This window comes from Plecotus auritus, assembly GCF_963455305.1.
Source record: "Plecotus auritus genome assembly, chromosome: 13".
In the NCBI taxonomy this organism is placed as follows: Eukaryota; Metazoa; Chordata; class Mammalia; order Chiroptera; family Vespertilionidae; genus Plecotus; species Plecotus auritus.
The window spans coordinates 29,686,595-29,699,244 of NC_137779.1; the positions used below are offsets into that span (position 1 = coordinate 29,686,595).

Genomic DNA, 12,650 nt, shown 5'->3' on the forward strand with positions numbered 1-12,650 from the left:
TTGTCTTTTTCCTAGGAAACCGAGATGATGTAATAAAAATCTAATGTCGCCCTAACCGGTTTGGCTCAGTGGATAGAGCGTCGGCCTGCGGAGTGAAGGGTCCCAGGTTCGGTTCCGGTCAAGGGCATGTACCTTGGTTGCGGGCACATCCCCAGTGGGAGGTGTACAGGAGGCAGCTGATCGATGTTTCTCTCTCATCGATGTTTCTAACTCTCTATCCCTCTCCCTTTCTCTCTGTAAAAAATCAATAAAATATATTTTAAAAAACCTAATGTCTTTCAAACTATCAAAGGAAAAAAACCTGTATGATAATTGCGACCTAACAGAACTTTTTTAACTTGGTAAAGGATATTTAGCTTCGTGTTTTTTGGGGGTGGCTCACTTTTTAAAAAATATATTTTTTTATTGATTTCAAAGAGGAAGGGAAAGGGAAGAGAGATAGAAACAATGGTGAGCATCATGGATCGGCTGCCTCCTGCATTGTCCTACACCGGGGATGGAACGAACCTGCATCCGGGTCATATGCCCTGACCGGGAATCGAACCTTGATCTCCTGATTCATAGGTCGATGCACAACTGTGTGGCTCACTTTTTATTTTTTCAATATATTTCTTTATTGATTTTAGAGAGGATGGCAGAGGGATAGAGAGATAGAAACATCAATGGATGAGAGAGAATCATGGATCGGCTGCCTCCTGCACGCCCCCTACTGGGGATCGAGCCCACAACCCGGGGCATATGCCCTTGGCCGGAATCGAACCTGGGACCCTTCAGTCCGCAGTCCGACGCTCTATCCACTGAGCCAAACCGGCCGGGGCTGTGTGGCTCACTTTTAATTGTCTGTATTCCCTGCGGCATGGGGAGCGCCAGGAAGGCGGGGCTGTGTGTTTATTTCACCCCTATCTAGCTCATGCCCAGCACAGTCCTTGGCACACTGTCAATAAGCGATGGCGGACCTTTGAGCTGAGTTAAGCCTTTGGGACAAAGGAGCTCTACACCTACCACCTGCCCGCGCCCATCGAAGCCTCCAAGACCAGCCCGGAGCTGGAGTGCCAGGGGCAGGCTCAATGCGCGCGCACCGGCTGCCCCAGGCCTTTATGTGGCCGGCCGGGTGCTAGGGCGCCTGCGCGACCCAGATGTGAGAGAGTGGGCGGGGCTTCAGGAGACGGCACGGCAGCGGGATGTGGGCGGGGCCTGTGCAGCGTCTGCACATTCGGCGCCAGTCGCGCAGGGCGGGCCAGGGGCGGGCCGAGGGCGGGGCCCGCGAGGGAGGCAGGGCGGGCCGGGCCAACGGCGCCGCGGGGTTGGCTGTTACCCTGAGGCCGGACTCAACGGGATCGGGCCGCGCCACCGGGCGACCTCGCCCCCGGCCCAAGTCCGGAGCCAGCAAGCGAGCGAGCGAGGCGGCGCCGCGCGGTAAGAGCCGGGGCCCGGTCCCCTCCGAGGGCGCCCGCGGGCCAGTCCACCTCCTCAGCGCCGCCCGCGCGGCCAGGCCCAGGCGGCCCCGCGGACCCCGTCGGGCCCGCGCCTGCGCCGTACCCCTGCCGGGCCCCCAGCCCGGCCGGGGCCCGCGCCTGCGCCTGCGCCGTCCCCTCGGGCTCCCGGGCGGCCCCACAGACAGCGCCGCGGGCCGGGGGTCAGCGGGCCGCCCCGGGGCTGGTGTCGGGACTTGGTGCTGGTCACCCAACCCCCGGAACCCTCGGAGCCGAGGCGCCGGGCGCGACGCTCGCAGTTTGCTTTCTCCGGGCCCCCGGAGAGGCCGGGCCGCCGCCTCAGCGCCCGGGTCCACCGGTCCCCATGCCCCCGGCGGGGCAGCGGTGCGCGGGGACCCCGAGGACGCGGCGTGGGGAGCTGGGCCGCGGGCGGCGGACCCTGGGCCTCCTGCGGGCTGGGCTTCCTTCGGGGCCCGCGCCCCCACCCTCGTCCCGCTCGGCTGGGAGGTCAGCCCGAAGCAGGCGGAATGTCCTTTTTTTTCTTGAGACCTGGCTTCTTGCATCCGGTTCGATGTGAATAATCCCGTGTTTTGCGGAGGAAACATTGGCCTTCCCCGCAGTATGGTAATTGCATGGCTTAAAGACACGATCGTTCCTTCTTGGGGAGCTCCCCTGGGGGTGTCTGGAAAAGAAGTCCCCTGCCACGTACTTGCAGCCTGTTTCCTAGACCAGTGGTCGGCAAACTCCTTAGTCCACAGAGCCAAATATCCACAGGACACCGATTGAAATTTCTTTGGAGAGCCAAATTTTTTAAACTTAAACTTCTTCTAATGCCACTTCTTCGTGGTATTTTGTGGAAGAGCCACACTCAAGGGGCCAAAGAGCCGCATGTGGCTCGTGAGCCGCAGTTTGCCGACCACCGTCCTAGACCAAGGAAGAATTGCTGGGATCATCCAAAGGCAGAGAGAACCGTGGGTTGCCGAGCCCAGGAAAAGTGCCCGTACCTTGGCTGTCCTGCTGTGACTGCCGAGGGAGGGACGGGTGCTGTCAAAGAGTATGTCTCATACCATCCATGCTGTGTTCCGAGTTTTCGACAGATTCACAAACACTAAGAAATGTTGCGGAGCCCACCCGCGTTTTCTGTGGCCCCGGAGGGAGGACGCATGTGGAGATGAAATCAGAGCTGTGCTCGTAGACATCCGCCTAGGACATACCAATTATAAAGCAGCCACACCGGTACAGAAGGGCACGTGGTGCCAGGGCAAGTGGATTTATTTATTTATTTTTTAATTTAGTCTTTTTTTTTTTTTTTTAAGCATTTTTTAAAAATATATTTTATTGATTTTTTTTTTTTTTTTTACAGAGAGGAGGAGAGAGGGATAGAGAGTTAGAAACATCGATGAGAGAGAGACATCGATTAGCTGCCTCCTGCACACCCCCTACTGGGGATGTGCCCACAACCCAGGTACATGCCTTGACCGGAATCGAACCTGGGACCCTTCAGTCCGCAGGCCGACGCTCTATCCACTGAGCCACACCGGTTAGGGCCAGGTGGAATTATTGACCGGGATGAAATTGTTTCTGTAAGGAAATGGCTGACCCCCCCCTTCCCCCCAATTTTTTTCTTCTCTATAAAACAATGTCTCTTCTCCTCTGAGTCTGATGCACCGGGCAGTCTTGAACACTCAGCAGCTTTGGTAGCTGGAGACTGTTGCTGAATTGCCCCCCGGGGTGGTCCAGGCAGGAAGGGGTTTTCTGGACGATTTCAGTAAGAAAGTGAATGTTGTGCCCCGGAAAAGCTTTGTCTCTGCACCTTGGTGACAGTCTACAAATGGGAGAGTCAAGTCCAGCATCATTCGTGGTGAGCGGAGGGTAATGACAGCCGCAGCGGTGAAGGTGAAGTTTGTATCGACGTTTCCGTTTCAAACTTGAACTTTTAGGGTGTGTGTCTGCAGTGCAGTCTGTCATCTTGCGATGGGGTTTCTCCAAAGCAGAGGTTCTTGTGACTGACTGGACACAGCCCATTTCATGTCGCAGGTGACCCAGGCGATGGTGTGGCCGCGGCTCAGAATGAATGACTGTAAGAGTTGGCGTGGAGCCATATGCACGTCGATCGCGGGGCTAAGTTGTAGCTGGTGTTCGGCACACTGTCCAGCTCCGTGGAGGAGGGGTGGCAGGCGGCAGGAGGCTTAGACATTCTCTGGGCTCTGTGGCTCTGGGCAAGTCTGCCTTCCTCTCTGGACCTTCCTTTCCCCGTCTGTAAAGTGTGGGAGTTGAGGGAGGAGATGGAAAGGAGCTTGAGTTGCTAATATTTTAAACGTATATTTTTACTGACTTCAGAGAGGAAGGGAGAGGGAGAGAGAGAGAGAAACATCAATGAGGAGAGAGAATCATGGATCGGCTGCCTCCTGCTTGCTCCACACTGGGGTTCGAGCCCACAACCCGGGCCTGTGCCCTGACCCGTAATCGAGCCGTGACCTCCTGGTTCGTAGGTCCACGCTCAACCACGGAGCCTCCTGGCCACGCTTATTCTGTATTAGTTTCAGGTGTACGCATAGTGGTTTCAGGCGTCCTCAAACTACGGCCCGCGGGCCACATGCGGCCCGCCGAGGACATGTATCCGGCCCGCCGGGTGCCGCTGCCTGTCCTGCTTAGCAGCCGACTCGTCCCAGGCCTGCAGTGCGCCTAGGAATTTGTTCATAGTTTTTTTTAAAACTATAGTCCGGCCCTCCCACGGTCTGAGGGACAGTGAACTGGCCCCCTGTTTAAACAGTTTGAGGACCCCTGGTTAGATCTTTACTTCTGAAAACATAACCAGCCCAGCCGGTGTCGCGCAGCAGTTGAGCTGTCGCCGAGTTCTCCGTTTTCAGGGGATAGCTTGGTAACCCCACAAAGGGAGTTTGTCCGTGAGAGAAGAGCGTGCAGATGTGTTACCGGTGTCTTTCCCGACCTTTTCCCGCCTCTTCACTGTAGTTCTTCCCTTTATTCTTTAGTTAAATCCAGATGTTGGTGCCTGCCTTCTTTCCAGAATAGCCGTCTGTTCATAGCCACCTCCTCACTCCCGCTCCTGCAGCTTAAAGTCCTTCAGGCTCCCTCTGTTTGCAGTCAGGCCTGCCACTGCTGAGCTTGGCAGCCAGGACTCCTCCTCACTGCGCTCTGGCCTCCACTCTCTCCTCCCCCCTCTTTTTGGGTGCTTCGTTGTGCTTTCTGAACACCTCCTGGTCCCTTGAACACTTCCAGTCTCCTTGTCTTCCTCTGCGGGAATATTCTCTCACGTCATCTGATTGTCACCTTCAAAACTCAGCTCAGATACCGCCTTGCGTGGAAGACATCCCTTGTCCTGCAGATTTGCCTAGCACCCTGCTTAGTTAGGATTTAGCACCTGTGAGTTTTTTAAAAATATATTTTTATTGATTTCAGAGAGAAAGGGAGAGGGAGAGGGAGATAGAAACATCAATGAGGAGAGAGAATCCTCAACCGGCTGCCTCCTGCACGCCCCACACTGGGGATGGAGTGCGCAACCTGGGCCTGTGCCCTGACGGGAATGGAACCCTGACCTCCTGGTTCACAGGTCGAAGCTCAACCGCGGAGCCACGCTGGCTGGGCGGCACCTGTGTTTTTCCCTGCTCCTCCTCGCCGGTGACACCGCAGTGCATAGCAGAGAGTCTGGCCCGAGGAAAGTGGCTGCACGTGCTGGGTGCGGCTGGTGCTGGCACATCGGGGCGGCGGGGAAAGTGGAACACTAGTCCCTGCCCTTGAGCTCACTCCAGATGCACTTGACTGCAGCCTGGAGACGCCTCCCAGCCAGGCATACCGGCTGGCAGAGTCCACTTCACTGTGTCTTAGTGTCTGACTGAAACCTTACTTCTTGAAGAAGACTGTCTCTAACGTCTGTGTGTCACCCAGAAACCAGGTGGGCATCGCCTTTGTTCCAGTACGCATTTTTTAAAAATATATTTTATTGATATTTTACAGAGAGGAAGGGAGAGGGATAGAGAGCTAGAAACATATAGAAACATCGATCAGCTGCCTCCTGAACACCTCCCATGTACCGCAACCAAGGCACATGCCCTTTGACCGGAATCGAACCCGGGACCCTTCAGTCCGCAGGCCGCTGCTCTATCCACTGAGCCACACCGGTTTCAGCTCCCAATATGCATTTTGCTTCCCTTTTTCACTTTGTATACCTTTCACCTGAAGTTTGCTTTTTTGTTGTTGTGTTGTGTGTTTTTTTAAGTTTATGTATTTGGACAGTAAATCTTGGAGATTAAGGTACTAGATTTCAAGTTTGTCTATTGTGCATATCGCCTAGGGAAAACAGTAGTTAAAGGGGAAAAATATTTTTTAATCCTCACCCAAGGGTATTTTTCTTTATTGACTTTAGAGAGAGGGGGAGAGCAACATCAATCTGTTGCCTCCCATACCTTCCCCAACCAGAGATGAAACCCATAACTGGGTATGTGCCCTGACCAGAAATTGAACTTGAGACCTTTCTGTGCATGGTGGACACTCCAACCAATCCCGCCACCCTGGCCAGGGCTGATTTAAAAAGAAAATGGAGATGAAGTTAGAAATGCACGCTTGTCAGTGATCTGCTTCATTTTGAAATGCAGTTAGAATGAACATTTGTCAGTGACTTGCTTTGTCAGACCCTCCAGTCCGGGACAGAGCTGGATCCTGATGGAATGCAAATCATTTAATAATCAGAATTTCACTATAATGAATAAAATGTTATTTTGAGAAATATTTTTTTTGGCACTTTAGTTCCTAATGTTCCTTGTTTTTAGATTTTTTAAAAAATGCAACCTTCAAGTTTAAGTTAAACTAGTGTTTCTGAAGATCTAGTGGAGAATATAAATGTCTCAACATAAACATTCAAACCTGTAACAATTTTTATGAGTTTATTTGAGTCAAACTGACAATTGTCAGGAGGCAAAATCTCAACTGATTGAGAAAGTTCGCCTAAAAATGGCAGTTTTACCATTATTTTGCACATCAGGATCAAAGGAGTAGCGGGGAGGGGGTTACTTGAAATCCGTTGGTGATAGATTCCAGAGGCGGGAGGGGGAAGTGGATCCGGGAAATCTCTGGGATTGGATAAAAAGTAAAAGAGACAGACACATCCTTCTTTTCAGGTGAGTATAGAAGAGTTAACAGTAACATGATAATAACTATGAGGGGATTTGTGGCCTCTGCTCTGAGGGGTGGGGAGAGGGAGAGATTACTTTGATATTTCAAAGGTATGTTATCAGGGGTGCTATCTTAGATGGGAATCTTTGTTAGAGAAAAAGACCGCCCCAGGACATGACCACCGCCTTGAACTGCTGTTCCTTAGAAAGTTTTAATTCCAGACCATCCTGTGTGGTTACCGCAGGTCTGGGAGTTGTAAGGCTGCAGGCGGCCTCTCGGGAGCTTGTCAGGTGTAGTATGTGGTCCCTTTTTCACCCAGCGGCCACCCAGCGGCACTGGAATTCTGTTACCTCTTCCTGCCTTGGCTTCTGATTCTTCCCCCCACCACACGTGCTTAGGGTGGGTTGGGCTCCAAAACTTAGTTTATAAAACTAATTTCATTCCCAGGGTTGGGGAAGTTTATGTTACAGTACTGTAGAATCTAATGAGCACCCAGAGCGGCGTGGTTGAAAAAGCCTGCATTTCATGTGTACCTTCCACTAAACGTGGTCCCCGCGGCACATCTTGAGGTAGTTAGAACAACTATTATTTTCCTTGATTTTGCAGATGAAACAAGGTTAAGAATACAGAGCTAACCAACGGCCAAGCGGATCAGAGCCCAGGTTTCTGGCTGAATGTCCTGTGTTCTTGTCACTGTACATGCGCCTTTCAGCCAGGATGCGTTTGTCACATTGTTATTGGGGACGGGGGTAGCCTCTTCCCCACCGGGTTCTGCGGGTGGGTCCTTATGATACCTAGAGAGAGAGAATTTTCCGAGACTCCCATGGGGTGAGGAGTGATTTTTATTTGCGTGGGTCACCTCTGTTTCTCAAGGCCCATCCTGGTCACAGAGGTGGAGCTGGGGTTTAGTCAAGCTAAAGTCAGAGCCAGTGTCCAGAGTGTGTTCAGGTTGTAGCGGGTGCAGTTCAGTATCAGGCTAGTGACAGTCCACTAGTCCGTTGCGCGTGGGAGTTCACATGGCTTAGGCCCGTGGTCTGCAAACTGCAGCTCGCGAGCCACATGCGGCTCTTTGGCTCCTTGAGTGTGGCTCTTCCACAAAATACCACGGCCTGGGCGAGTCTATTTTGAAGAAGTAGCGATAGAAGAAGTTTAAGTTTAAAAAATTTGGCTCTCCAAAGAAATTTCAATCGCTGTACTGTTGATATTTGGCTCTGTTGACTAAGGAGTTTGCCGACCACGGGCCTAGGCCGTGCGGGTGAATGCCTGGAAGCAGCGGGGAGAGAGCCCCTCAAGCCAGGAGTCAAGTGCAACACACCAGGAGCAATCAAGAGAACAAACTCCTTTGTTTAGGGAATGGAATATTCCAGATTTTGTACCCTTCCCGTGGCCACGCCCATTCTGGCCAAAGACCTGTTCTCAGGTGTGACTGACAGGGCAGGTACCTTCCCGATGTCACCCCAACTTCACTGGGCACGCGTCTGTTCTCCCCCGTCCAGCGCCCTCCCCCAGCACCGGCAGGGAATAGCCTGGTGGCTCGCTGGGGCGTGGAGAGCTTCAGCTGCCTGGGGCAGCTGCCCCGTGACAGGCCTGTACTGGGCCTTCCCCTCGCTCCTGTCCAATGACGGGGTAACTGCAGCCGATCATTATGGGTGAAGGAGCCACAGTGCCTGGAACGTAGAAAAGCCGGTACGCATTGTTCTTTAGTAACCGAAAAGCTTGAAGAGCTTTTACGTGGCAGAGGCATGCATCTGTTTTGTGTTGCTTTGGCCGGAAAAGGCAGTTACAGCCGCACTGACATGGGTCAAGGGAGTCGTTTTGACTTTGAAGTCAGTATTTCAGGGACACACCTCCCAAGGGTATAGCTGCAGGAGACAGTGGTTCCGCTGGTGGATCTGGGCGAAGGGCACTGAAAACCTCCTGGGAGAACTCACTCCTCTCGATGCCACTGAGGACATTCCTGGTCCGTGGGAAGAGCGAACAGCAGCGTCGGTGTAATTGGTTACATGTGCGGCTCAGCATTTTCACAGGGAAGTGTGGCCCGGGACATTCTGAACTCGGAAGGAAGTGCTTCCCACCGATTTCCTCTTTTCTCCTCTTGCACCCTCATCCTACCAGCAGTGAGTGAGGACGTTCTCTGCTCCGTTAGGGCGCGTCTGTCACCGGCTGTGGACTGTGCGCCTGATGAACGCACAGTCTAAAGCAGCCGCGGGCAAACTACGGCCCGCGGGCCGGATCCGGCTGTTCTATCCGGTTCTCTTGCTCTCCCCTCCGCTCCTTTCCTTTGAATTTATATTAGTTCACACAAACACTCCATCCATGCTTTTGTTCCGGCCCTCCGGTCCAGTTTAAGAACCCATGGTGGCCCTCGAGTCAAAAAGTTTGCCCACCCCTGGGGCTCTGAAGAGTTTCCTCTGCGATCTGGCCTATCCTCATGGCGCTCTTGTCAGTGTTTCTAGTTGTGGTTCCGGCCTCTGTATGGTTATGGAGTGACAGACTACGGCACTGGTCCTGCCTGGCCCCAGGCACAGCTCTGCGTTCGGAGCCTGTGGAGGGGTGTGTGCACTGCCCCCCGAGGGGGTCCTAAGTGCTGGAAGAGTTCCGTCCGGGGGCCGGGGCTTCCTGAGGGGGAGCCCAGCTGTGTACGGTCCTGGGAGAGGTAGCGCCTCCGGGTGGCTTCAGGGGACTGAGCTGTACCTATCCTTGGAAGTGACCTCCTTTTTTAATTTTAATTTTTTTAAATATATTTTATTAATTTTCTACAGAGAGGAAGAGAGAGGAGAGGGATAGAGAGCTAGAAACATCGATGAGAGAGAAACATCGATCAGCTGCCTCCTGCACACCTCCCACTGGGGATGTGCCCGCAACCAAGGTACATGCCCTTGACCGGAATCAAACCTGGGACCCTTCAGTCCGCAGGCCGACGCTCTATCCACTGAGCCACACCGGTTTTGGCATTTTAATTTTAATTTTTATAAAAATGTGTTTGAGCCTACCAGAGGATGTGCCTAGAAGCAAGAGCTTCCACAGACTGAGAAAGCTGCTCTGAAGTGGGGGGGGGGCGGGCCTCCAATGAGTGGGCACTGGAGTTGGGGAATAATGTGCCAGCTGGAATGAGCGGCATGCGGCCAGTCTCATGAAGGTGACAGACCTGCTGCTCTAAGCGAGGCTGGGGGCGGGGAGGGGGTCCCTGAGGGGGTCTGGGAGTGGTGGGCCAGGCTGCTTCCTGCGGACCGGCTGTCAAGCAAAGGGATCCGGCTTCATATTCTTGCTGGTTGTGGCACAAGACTTCTCCCTGTTTTTGGTTGTGGCTCACTTTGTGCATTACTCCTGGCGTTCTGGTCCTCCCGCTCTCCACGCTTCCCTTTTCTCCCTGTTTGAGGAACTGAGCCAGGGCTGGAATTGTCAGATAAGCGACGGGACAGGACGCCCGTTACTGGGGACTTCACACAGACAGTGAATGCTTGTTCAGCCCAGGTCGGCCCCAGAGCTGCCTGGGTCAGCTGCGTGAGGTGAGTTCTGTGGCCCACGTGCCAGGGAGGAGGGCCGACGCCGTGACATGTTGTCCGCCAAGAAGAGGGTCCCGGGCTTCCAGGGAGAGGGCCGATCGGAGCAGGAGTGTGGCTCTGTCTGTGTGAAATGGGACGTGGGGCGGGGAGGTGGGCGGGAGTCGGGTCTGGAGGGCGGCCTGCTGGTCAGGGAGGCATTACCTGATGGGCTGGCAGGTGGGCTGGTGCTTCAGGGTGGAGAAGGCCTTGTGGTGCCAGGATGACGGCAGAGAGCACGTCCGGAGGCTCGGTACGCACCCAGCTGTGCCGCCTCCTGTGGCGGGCGGTGGGGACAGAGAGGAGGGGCTGCTGTAAGCCAGACACATCTCCATCCTTTTCAAACGGCTGAAGACAGAGCACCCCTCCGCCCTGTGTGGTCTCACTGTTGGGGCCTCCCCGTGAGATAAAGCTCACCCGGGGAGCGAGCGAGCTGGTGGGTGGCGTGGGGTCGGGAGTTCGCCTTTGCAGACCCCCGCTCTGTCCTTGGCCAGTGAGCAAGGCTCTGGTCACCCGTACGTGGGCCTGCTGTGCGTGCCTGCGCAGGTAAGCGAGGGCTGACGGTGCTTTAGCAAGACTGTCATTGGCAACAAAGATGACCCTCCTGAAATGTTCGGCTTATTTTAAAGGACTTTTAGTGATAGGCTTCACCGACGAGTGAAATACAAAAGAAAATGTTTCATTTTGTATTTCAGATCAGTTTGTTATAAATACACAAATATGTCAAATCGATGTTTTAAATTAAAAATACGGTCGACGGTTAATTTTATGAATACAGCATTGTGCGAGTTTATAGCTGCCTGCCAAAAACCTGAGCAGAAAGCCACCGTTTGCAAGAATCCTGAATAAACGTTTGCTTTTTATAAATAGCCAGAAACCTTGGCTGAGAGGGGAGTGGCCAGAGGAGACTCAACATTTCTTGCATTCTGGGATTTGAACTTTGGGAGCCGATTTGTTTTGGACTGACTCTGGAATAATCATTTGTGTACTGGAGCCAGAAATTCTGTAGCCTTGTCACTTGTCTGGAATGTTAAGTATTGTCAGTAGTTTAACGGCTTTTCGGCAGCGCTATTACCAAGAGATCTCCTGAAATGGGTCTGGAGCGATCTTGATGTGAGATTAGGTTTTCTGTCTCACTCTGCGGACAGCACTAAGAAGGAGAATACGTGTGGTGTTAAGTTTGAACAGTCCAGGGAGCTTCTAGTTTTGCTTGAATATTTCCTTGTGCTAAAGCTCGTCGAGTAGAGAGAACAGTCATAAATTAGTATGGGTGGGCTTTTCTGTGGCCGGAACCAGTGGACATGGTACTGGCCTTCTGGATTTCTGTTGCTTGATAATTGACTCCTTTTTTCTCGCATCCTCTTGTCAGCAGTTGTAGTTCCGAAGAAGGAGCTCAGACTTTGGGCAAGCTGCTGACCGTGGTGTGTTCCTCCTTGCCAGCCACGGAGGGCGGATCTGAGAATCAGTGAGCTGCTGGGGCAGCGGCCTTCCCCACGGGCCAGCCGGCCGCCTCGGACTCTCTGGCTCTCGCTCTCCCAAAGCCAAAACACTTTTAAATCCTCACCCGAGGATATGTTTCTTATTGCTTTGAGAGAGAGAGGACCGGTGGGGGTGGTGGTGGGGGGGGAGACAGAGACAGAGACATTGACTGGGTGCCTCCCTTACGTGCCCTGACCGGGAATCGAACCCGCAGCCTTTTGGTGCCCAGGATGACGCTCCATCCAACAGAGCCACGTTGGCCAGGGGTCACAAAGCCACATTTTGGAAAAGCTTTTTATCTTCCACCTTCTCCTCGAGTTTTCTTCGCCTCCCGGCGCAGTCTGATCGTGCTCCTGTGCCACATTCACATTCCCCTCGGAGCTGTGTTGACCTGGCTCGCCATCACCTCCGCCTCTCTGACAGGAGGTGACAGTTCGTGTCCACGTGGGCCTGTGGCACAGCACGCCCGCCCGCCCTCCCGCCGTGTCCGGCACCTCCCGCCCCTGCAGAGTGTGGGGTGGCTGGGAGGGGAGGGGGTGGGCAGCATGGAGGAGCTTCTTTTCCTCCTCCCGTGGCCATGCCGGTGGGGAGGGCAGTGCGCCTTGGAATAAGGGTGGACGCGGTGAAGTGGCCTCCCTCACAGAGCCGGAGCTCGGAGTGGAGGAGAGTAGATCTAAATGCCATCTTCCCTCCGTACGTCGTTTGCAGGATTGGTTTCAGGAAACAGGTACAACTACCACATTAAATGTGCGTATCAGTTGATAATCACAGCCAAATCTTTCATGCCTAATCTTAGGCGTGAGATAAATTCTGTCTTAAAGATGAGAAAATATCATGCAATAATAAAAATAAGCATGGCCCTGGCCGGTTTTGCTCAGTGGATAGAGCGTCGGCTTGCGAACTGAAAGGTCCCAGGTTCGATTCCGGTCAAGGGCACGTGCCTGGGTTGTGGGCTCGATCCCCAGTGGGGGACTTGCAGGAGGCAGCTGATCAGTGATTCTCTCTCATGGATGTTTCTCTCTCTCTCTCCCTCTTCCTTCCCTCTGAAATCAGTAAAAATATATTG

The 12,650-nt window shown here is 53.5% G+C and overlaps 1 protein-coding gene across 2 annotated transcripts in view; it reads left to right on the forward strand.

Moving 5' to 3' along the window:
* Window positions 1-1,271: 1,271 nt before the first annotated feature.
* The window catches only part of SPECC1L (sperm antigen with calponin homology and coiled-coil domains 1 like), a 57,557-nt gene continuing 46,178 nt past the window's right edge, over window positions 1,272-12,650 (forward strand). The window contains exon 1 of one of the 2 annotated variants that reach the window (XM_080650442.1): window positions 1,272-1,416. The gene's annotated coding sequence lies outside the window, so the exon portion shown is untranslated. Of the gene's footprint in view, window positions 1,417-1,597; window positions 2,058-12,650 lie in introns of those variants that run through there. The other variant, XM_080650440.1, reaches the window with a different exon arrangement.